This window comes from Rhamphochromis longiceps, linkage group LG6, assembly GCF_057381845.1.
Source record: "Rhamphochromis longiceps isolate RC_006_pf linkage group LG6, R_longiceps_female_GT1.1, whole genome shotgun sequence".
Taxonomy (NCBI): Eukaryota; Metazoa; Chordata; class Actinopteri; order Cichliformes; family Cichlidae; genus Rhamphochromis; species Rhamphochromis longiceps.
This window is the reverse complement of record NC_140562.1, coordinates 13,978,515-13,986,847: the sequence shown is the minus strand read 5'-3', so window position 1 is coordinate 13,986,847 and position 8,333 is coordinate 13,978,515.

Genomic DNA, 8,333 nt, shown 5'->3' with positions numbered 1-8,333 from the left:
GTGTGTATGTCTAGAAAATCCAGCCTGTGTTGGACCAAACTTCCCCCCAATTAAAGCCTATTTAGGCTGACAGAGGCTAATACCCTAACACAAAAAAATCCACCTCGTTCCTTGCATCTTCTGTGAAAGGGTTTAGTGTAACCAACAGGCAGACAAATGAAGACAAAGAACCGGAATGATGGAGGGGAAATGGGTCAGAACCGATTCTGATCTTGAATGGCCTCACTGGTACCATGACACTGTCACTTCCTCCTGGCATACAGCTTCTTCTCTGAACTCCCTGATGCATCCCACTTGCTCTTTTTTTCTTCCCTCCATCTTATCCAATGTTGTCTGTCTTTGTGCCAGCAGCACTCTGTGCCATCAAAGACTCTTTGAAAACGTACTGGTCACATTTTCTTGGAACATGAGAGCTTTCTTGAAGGCCCAGAACATTAAAAAGAAAAACAAAATGCCCAATGATATTAATCTGCATGTCTGATTTTACACATTTGATGACAAAGAGACGGCATCAAATAGGTTAGTCTGTATCATTCACAACAACTCTCAGAGGGTTAGTTTTTCTCTGTACTCCCCCTGGTGTTTTGCCTTTATTGCACATCATTTAATCCAATAAAAAGAACTGCTGAAGGGGGAACTGGTTTGCTAAGCAAGCTTGATTGCTTAGTCGGGACAATATAAAGCAGACTCCTGCCATTTTACTGCCTACAAAACATTCCTTTTGTGTGGAGCAGTCAATACTCCAACAGATTAGGGTTAAATGAACTGGTGCACAAAGCTGACAAATTTCTGCACTTCAAAAGCACTGATCCAGAGAGCAAGATTAGAACACTTAAGACAGCTTGCTATTACTTAACATATAATTGTGGGGATTTAGCTCATCCCTTCAATTGGATCCACTGACTCATATTAAATCACTTTATAGTCAGCAGTAAGTGGAATTTTTCTGCAGAGAAGCTCAAAGTTAAACTATGCAAAGTAGTCCAAAGCAGATGACTTCTATTTCAAGGCAGTCAACCTCAGCAGTGCATTAAGTTCATAGAGGCTTGTTTGCAAAAACCAAAAAACCGAGCTGCCCTTCTTTTGGCTAATGTTAGACAATGTTCACGCATTCAAATTCAAGTCTATCTTGTTTTGTTCCAGGGTTGATCTGGTTAGCTGGCAATGTTAAAATTTCTTTATCAGCAGAGCTAACTGTCTTCAAACTATGTGCAGCTGGATGAACATATCTTGCTTTTTAATATTTTCCTTGGTAAAATCATATCATTCTTAAAATACAACATCTCCGGCTAATATGATGAGACGGATCTATGTATAGTATCAAACAGCATTTATTTCATTGACCAGTACATCAGTAAATTTTTGTCATGTACAAGTCCACTGTCATCATTATTCGGTGTACATTATATACACTGGTCTCCAAGTTGTTGTACAGACACATAACATACAGTAATGTTCAGGGCTGTCAGACAACGGTAAAAGAAGGTGAAAAGCTGGGTGGACATCAAAAATATGACTGGTTGGCAAGGGATTGCTTGCTGTTGCTAGGTGAATTTAGAGAAATTTACTTGCCATTAATTGTAAGGAAGACGATGACTCATTTGAAAACACTCACCAATTACTCGCAAAGCAGTAGTGATACTGCGAAGAGTACAATGCAAAGGGGAAACAGTAGCTGCTCGCCTAAAAGTTGTTTCTTAGTTTGTTGATTTCAACAGTAAGGCACAGATTTTATTTCAGATGAGAACCTTCCCTGTTTCTGTTCTAATATTGCACTTTAGTAATAAGGGTCAGTACTACTCTGTAGAGAGTTAGCGTTTGTGTTTGCACACAAAGAGGTTTTTGGTGAAGCACCATTTTTGAAACCACTTACACCCAACAACTGCCAACAACCTCTAAGACCTATTCACCAGCCAGTAGGGTAATACAGATTTTCCCTAGCACCAAGGAATTGCTGACTGATTGTAACCCAATTTCATGGCAAAGCATGTAATAGACATACCAGTCCACTGTGTCCAGTTCACACTTTGCCTTTTCAAAGCATGACATGGACACGTATGCAGAAGTTGCAGTACCAGCAGGGGAAGCCGTGATACTGGATTGGCTAACTGGTCTCAAGGTCTGTGTGTGATGATCCTTAATTTCTGCATCTTAAAGTCTTTCCTCCATAAAGACAACATTTGACAACCTCCCCTGAACCCTTAATGATCAATCATGACATCTCAGTATATCAATAAAGACTATCAGAGTAGTTCGTCGGGTTTTCCAAGGGTAGCTAAATAGGCAGCTGATGCACACCCAGTCATTTTGTTCAATGAGCAGGCCTAAAACATGACAACATCTCAGTCCAGGAAAGGCTTTGAATGGGCAAAGAGTTAAACACAGGACAAATAACATGCCACTTATCATGTTTGTTCAATTTTGGGAATTTCTGAGGGCAGCAACAATTTCCACAACTATATATGGCATATGAGAATCAGCATTGTGAGATGAGAAAAAAAGTGAATCTTGGTGAAATCACAAATTAAATGTCATTGGCTGGTGTGAAAATGTCTCCTTTATGAACTCCAGTGTGTTGCTTTATAATCTTGACTCTTTTTTGATTATATCTATTTTTGTTAATTGTTATATATTGTATTCTAACTAGGAGATTTTTTTCTTTACAGTCTCTTCTCCTTCTTCTTTCCTCCTCTCCTTCTTTTTCTCCCACATAAATCTGTTCTGTCTTTCTCCCACATAACTTTCCAAGATATAAAGTTTATTTATACGAACCCAGGGGAAAAGTTAGTTGTATCATGTTTTTTTTTCTTCTTTTCATTTTCATTTTCCTTTTCATTTTTTACAGTTCCCAGACATGTCACCATGTTTAGTGTCTGCGTTCAATGGCACTTCAGCAAGGTTTGCTTTACTCAGCTCCACCGCCCAAACTGTTGTTTTCTAGAATATGGGAATGCCACCAGTGGGACCAGAGTAAAATGAAAACAGAAGAATTAAATGTTGGAGATAATGAGCAGCAAGCCAAAAAAAAAGTGTTTAAGAGACACAGAGACCGTAACAGTTAATCCAGCAGGGGATAAAAAGTTTTATGAGCAGGGCGGGTTTAAGGGTTATCCCCAACTTTATTCACAAAACCAAACACATGGTGGAAAAAAAAACCCTTTACGCACATTTTCCCTTCCAATCTCTCTTCAGGCCAGGCGACATTAGTTATTATGAGCTCTTTCAAAAGAAAAGAAAAATAAAAAAGGTCAGAATGGATTGCGCTGTTAAACCCAGAGCAAGTCCACTTTTGGATATGTGCCAAAACCTATTGTGTTATGCAGGAATATTTGGTCCCAAGCCAGCTAGAGAGACTTATCCAGGATTACAATCTCATACATGCAGGCATTCACCTATATGTAACGTCACCTCATTACCACCACCACCCTTTCCACTCGCCTGTTGATCTCAGGCCACAAGGCTCTGACAGAATGCTTTATTTAGGCCTATTTGGGAAACTGAAAACACAGGGCCCTTGTGCTGTGTGAAGTCAGAGTCATGAAGACAGAAAGCCAGCTTAACTGGAAGGGGTATACAGTAAGTGCTGGACCTCCCACCCATCAGAAACAGACGTACTGACTGAAGCTGAAAGCACTCAGAGTGCACACCACGAAAAATGCTGCAAACATTGTTGTTCCTTAAAATATATGGGACGTTTTGTAACTGGACAATGTAACTGGATATGTCTTCCTTTGATATAACTGAGGAACATTTCTACTACGGGACAGACATGTTGCTACTTTCTTATCAGAGCCCCGGGACAAAACACCGCTGATTCTGAGCGAGTACCTCTTGTACTGTTGTTACAATCTGTATTCTCTGTCTGCATGTTCAGATGATAAAGACAAAAAAAAGCTGCTTGTTCAGATAAGGAAATCAAAGCAATGAGGCAAAAACACAGCTAGGAGATGCTATAGCGATGATCCCCAGCATGTACAGGATTTACTTTGTTACTTTGTTAAAAAGTGCCTTTCTCTTAACTTCAGGCACTCACACATAGAAGTAATGGAAATGTTTTCCACGACTCAGACAAAGGTAAGGAAAAGTAAGAAACAAAAGATCTGGCACTGCTCACAAAGGTGGGGCACATCTTGAGGTTTGGAGCTTATGACCGTAATTGCATTTGGCTTCACTGCCAAATGGTAATTCACTCTACAACCAGCTCACAAAAGCTAATTAATGGTCTAAACACGAGTGGCACTTTTTATGAAAATGGTGCATGCAGGGAGTTTGGTTGGAGAAACAACCAGCCAAAGAAGAACTGCAACCACAGAAGCTTTTAGCACAATCAGCAGCAAACACATGGAAAGACATGTAGTAGTGATAAACCCCATTTATGTCTCTCAGTGTGTAGTCAGTGCTGTGGGTTACTTAAATGGTATGTAAAGTTTGTATGTATGTACTGTTATGTAAGGTTTTTGTCAAAGCTATGATGCTGCTCATTCACATTAGTGAGAGGGTGTCTGGTAATCCCAATTTATTTTTTTCCAACATGCAGCTGTTGTGAAGGAACTCATTCTCCTCCAAACCAAATTTGGCTTCCAAAACAAGAAAAATCAGTGAAGGGAAAAAGGGGGGAAAAAATGCAGTCCCAACAGGATGCATGTTTGCTGAAAATATTGTAGGAGCTCGTACAGCGAGGCACTGATACCAAAGAATACCTCGTATGTGCAGGTGGGATTTCACACGCAAGTATTATATTGCACTCTAGGATTAGCATGTATTGAATTCTGAGTTACATGTACAATCAAAATAGTCTATTTATGATCTTATTGCTACACTTCTTGTGTTTTGCTTAAAGAAAACTGAAAAAAAAAACAGTTCAGCTGTTTCTTCAGTGATTATTGTGTGAGCATGCAAATTCTGCATGACTCAGATGATCAGCGAAGATTTTATGATGCTCTGTCTGAGCCTTCTGACCCTCACCCTCCTGTGGTGGATATTAGACTCAAGGCAAATTTTAATTTCACATAATTTCACAATTATCTTTGCATCACTTTATCAATTTCTCTTCGATTATTACATTGCCATTCCTGCAAAATGTTCCAAAAAAGATCCTGTGCAAAATATACTGGTTCACTGATGTATTGACCAATTGTTGCTATTAGTGTGTCAGCCTTGTTGACTGACCTGGTTAATGCAAAATGTGATCGATGGTGGCCAATATTTATGTGTTGCATCAAATCAGTTTTTGTGCTGGCTAAATGTTTAGAGATAGTGAGATGAAATGTTACAAAACTATCAGAAAGCATCATGATGACAGTTTAAAGGGTACAAAGGGAAAAATGCATAACAGGATAAACTCCTTGAGATGAGCTCAGGATTTCATAAGTACTGTAGCCATAGGAGATTTTGAATATAAACATAATGCAGTGATTTGAAAATCATGTAAATTTTAAAAAATAGTCCAAAGTGAACATATCAAATTCATAAACTGTTTTCATTTTTTTTTTTTTTTTTTTAGAGGGAATTACACTGTGCGTCATGCCACGTGTGCCAGTGCACTTCTGTAGCGTCACAGGTGCTGGCTTTTGAGATGTGCGATGATAACAATGTAACTGTTATCTGATGACTCTGATCTTTAGTCTGTAGGAGGACGGGGGCTGTGGAAGTTATGATTTCCAAAATGAATTTCAAAGGAGAGTCCAGGTAAGGAATCGTCGCCCTCATTGTAAGAAGAGCTGGGCTCCTATCGATGATCCTGCCGTTTTCAACACTTTTCAATTTGTCCAAGGCCACATCAGCTCAGATTGTCAGTACCACTTTGTGGTGGTATGACGTCCTCTTGAACTGTTTTGCTGCCACAGCTCATCTGCTCAGCCACTGTGAGTTCTTCTGCTACCTAAAAATGAATATCAAGTTGGGATTTTGACAAGGTGAGGGCAGGGGAACCACAAATGGGGGGCCTAGGGTCCACTGGCCACCCCACAAAATTTAAATTAGGATCTATTAATAAGAAAATAAGATCTATTGTATACTGCAGAGGCACAAGCGCAAAGTAGTGAGTGGGACTTTCACTGAGAGACCAAAAAAATAACTCAGATGCTAAAGATTGCATGGGCGTATGAAGCGCCTTGAGGTGACTTTTGTTGTGATTTGGCGCTATATAAATAAAATTGAATTGAAATTGAATTGAAGAAGATTACCTTAGACATGAACTGGTCCAGTTAAAGATCAGGTAAAGTTAAATTAAAAGGCTCTTTTGAGTCTCGGATTTTAATCACACGTCATATATTAGTGATAACGTGATAACATAGAGCATGTGTCATCTTTTCAGAACACACTGTACACAGTATTTATTCTGTTAGCATTACATATAAATTATTGCCTCTGTACATCACTACTGTTGATTTTAAATCAAACAATAAAGATGGCAAATCACTCAGAATAATAACAATTACAACAATCCTGACATGTGTACCCTTTAAGGATAAAGAGGACAAACAATCTGAAAGAGAAATAAGGGACAAAACTAATGATTACTTTTAACATATGTTATAATTCAACCCATTTAGAACTTTTTTCCCTAATGTGTCCTGATACAGACTATCTGCCACATCCAGCCAGCTGCAGAGGGTTCACACCTCTTCCCTTTTCCTCTTCCTCCAATTCTATCACCTCCCATAATAATGTCGGCCAATTGATTTATGTATGTAAGGTGATGATCAACATAATTGTAATTGGCACAGCTGGTTTAGAGTGACCAAAAAAAGAAAGAAAAAGAAAACAAGAAGCGGTTCATTTGGATTGACAGGCTTATCCCAGCTGACAGCTGGTAGGGAAGCTATGAGTCCACAATGTGAAAACAGACTCCGCTGGACGGTCTGACCAGTGGAACATTTGATTCAGATGATTGTGTGTCCTCGATTGTTCATCGTCTCAGTTGGGAGGCTTTAATCTCCTCTACGGAAATAATTGGGAGGCAGTGAGGGAGTTAATTGTGTTTTCCACTGATGAATCATCAGGAAGTATTGCCCCCCCCTCCCCCCCGTGCACACACACACACACACACACACACACACACAAACATACACGGTCAGGCCGGCATTCATGCACACACACAGACCACACACATACTGTACACTTGCACTTTGTGTGTTCACATACACCGTTCCAGAGTAAGACAAACTGTAAACAACACACATTTAAAAAAGACACGAGCACATGAGCCTCTCTCTTTTTTATCATTCTCATTTTCAGCCTCTCTCACCCTCTCTGATACTTTATTTTACCCATTTCAAAAGATTAAGAAACCAATTAGTAAAGCTCTCACAGCAGCTATTACCACGCTGGGAACTGGGGAGAGAAGAAATCCCCGTCTCTCCTCTTCCAAAAGAAGGATTTCTCTCTCATTGTCGCCAGGTTGGGAGCGAAGGATGTGGGGTGTATTTGGAGTGCTGCTGATGTGGTAATTTTGGCTCGGAAACAATGCTACGCTGTGTAAAGAAGGGGTTTTGGAGGGAAGTAGCAGAGCTGGTGTTTTTTGCGGTGTGTGTGTGCTTTTGTGCTCACATGTGATACACACACTCAAATTAAGGTGACATCATGGCATCGCTCCGAAGGTCAAACTAGGTTCCAGATGAAGGAGGAAACATCGAATTAACTCCGAATCAGGACGTGGACACAGACGCTTTGCAATAAGCAGCAAGAATAGACATAGTGGGAACAGACTGGGAACAGACTGGGAACAGAAGGGTTTTCCTGTGTGAGTGTTGTTGGAAAACAAATAAAGGGAAAATGATTTAAGGAGTAAAAAGTTGGACAAAATTATGAAAAAATAAGCTTCTCAAAGCAGCTGTAACATTTCCTTCCCTGTGGTGTCAAATAACTTTTTTTTTTTTTTTATCAAAGCTACTGAGGTGTCAGAGTGACACATCAGGTTTCTTTAGGTTCTTAAAAAAAGACACATACAGGATACCCTTCTGTAGCCTTCTGACTCTGTGCATGTTGTGGGGAGGATTTTCAGCATGGGCAGTAGGTTTCTTGTTTTGACTGCTCTGACTTTTATAATGTTATTGTGTTAGTGCAGAAAGCAGTTTGGCTGCAGTGCATCATCATGATTTGATTACTGGCCCATCCAAAAATTTCCTGCACGCTGAAATTATGTAAAGAATTTCATTGCCATAACTCTGCATTTCAGGACTGCAGAGTTTACAATCTATTCAGATTTTCAACATTTTCTCATCTAACATGACAATAAAATTTAAATAAAAGTAGGCTGACTATCTTTAATTATTATGATTGTAATTGCATTATTTGTAGATCTACATGCATGCCCCTACACAAACACTGCA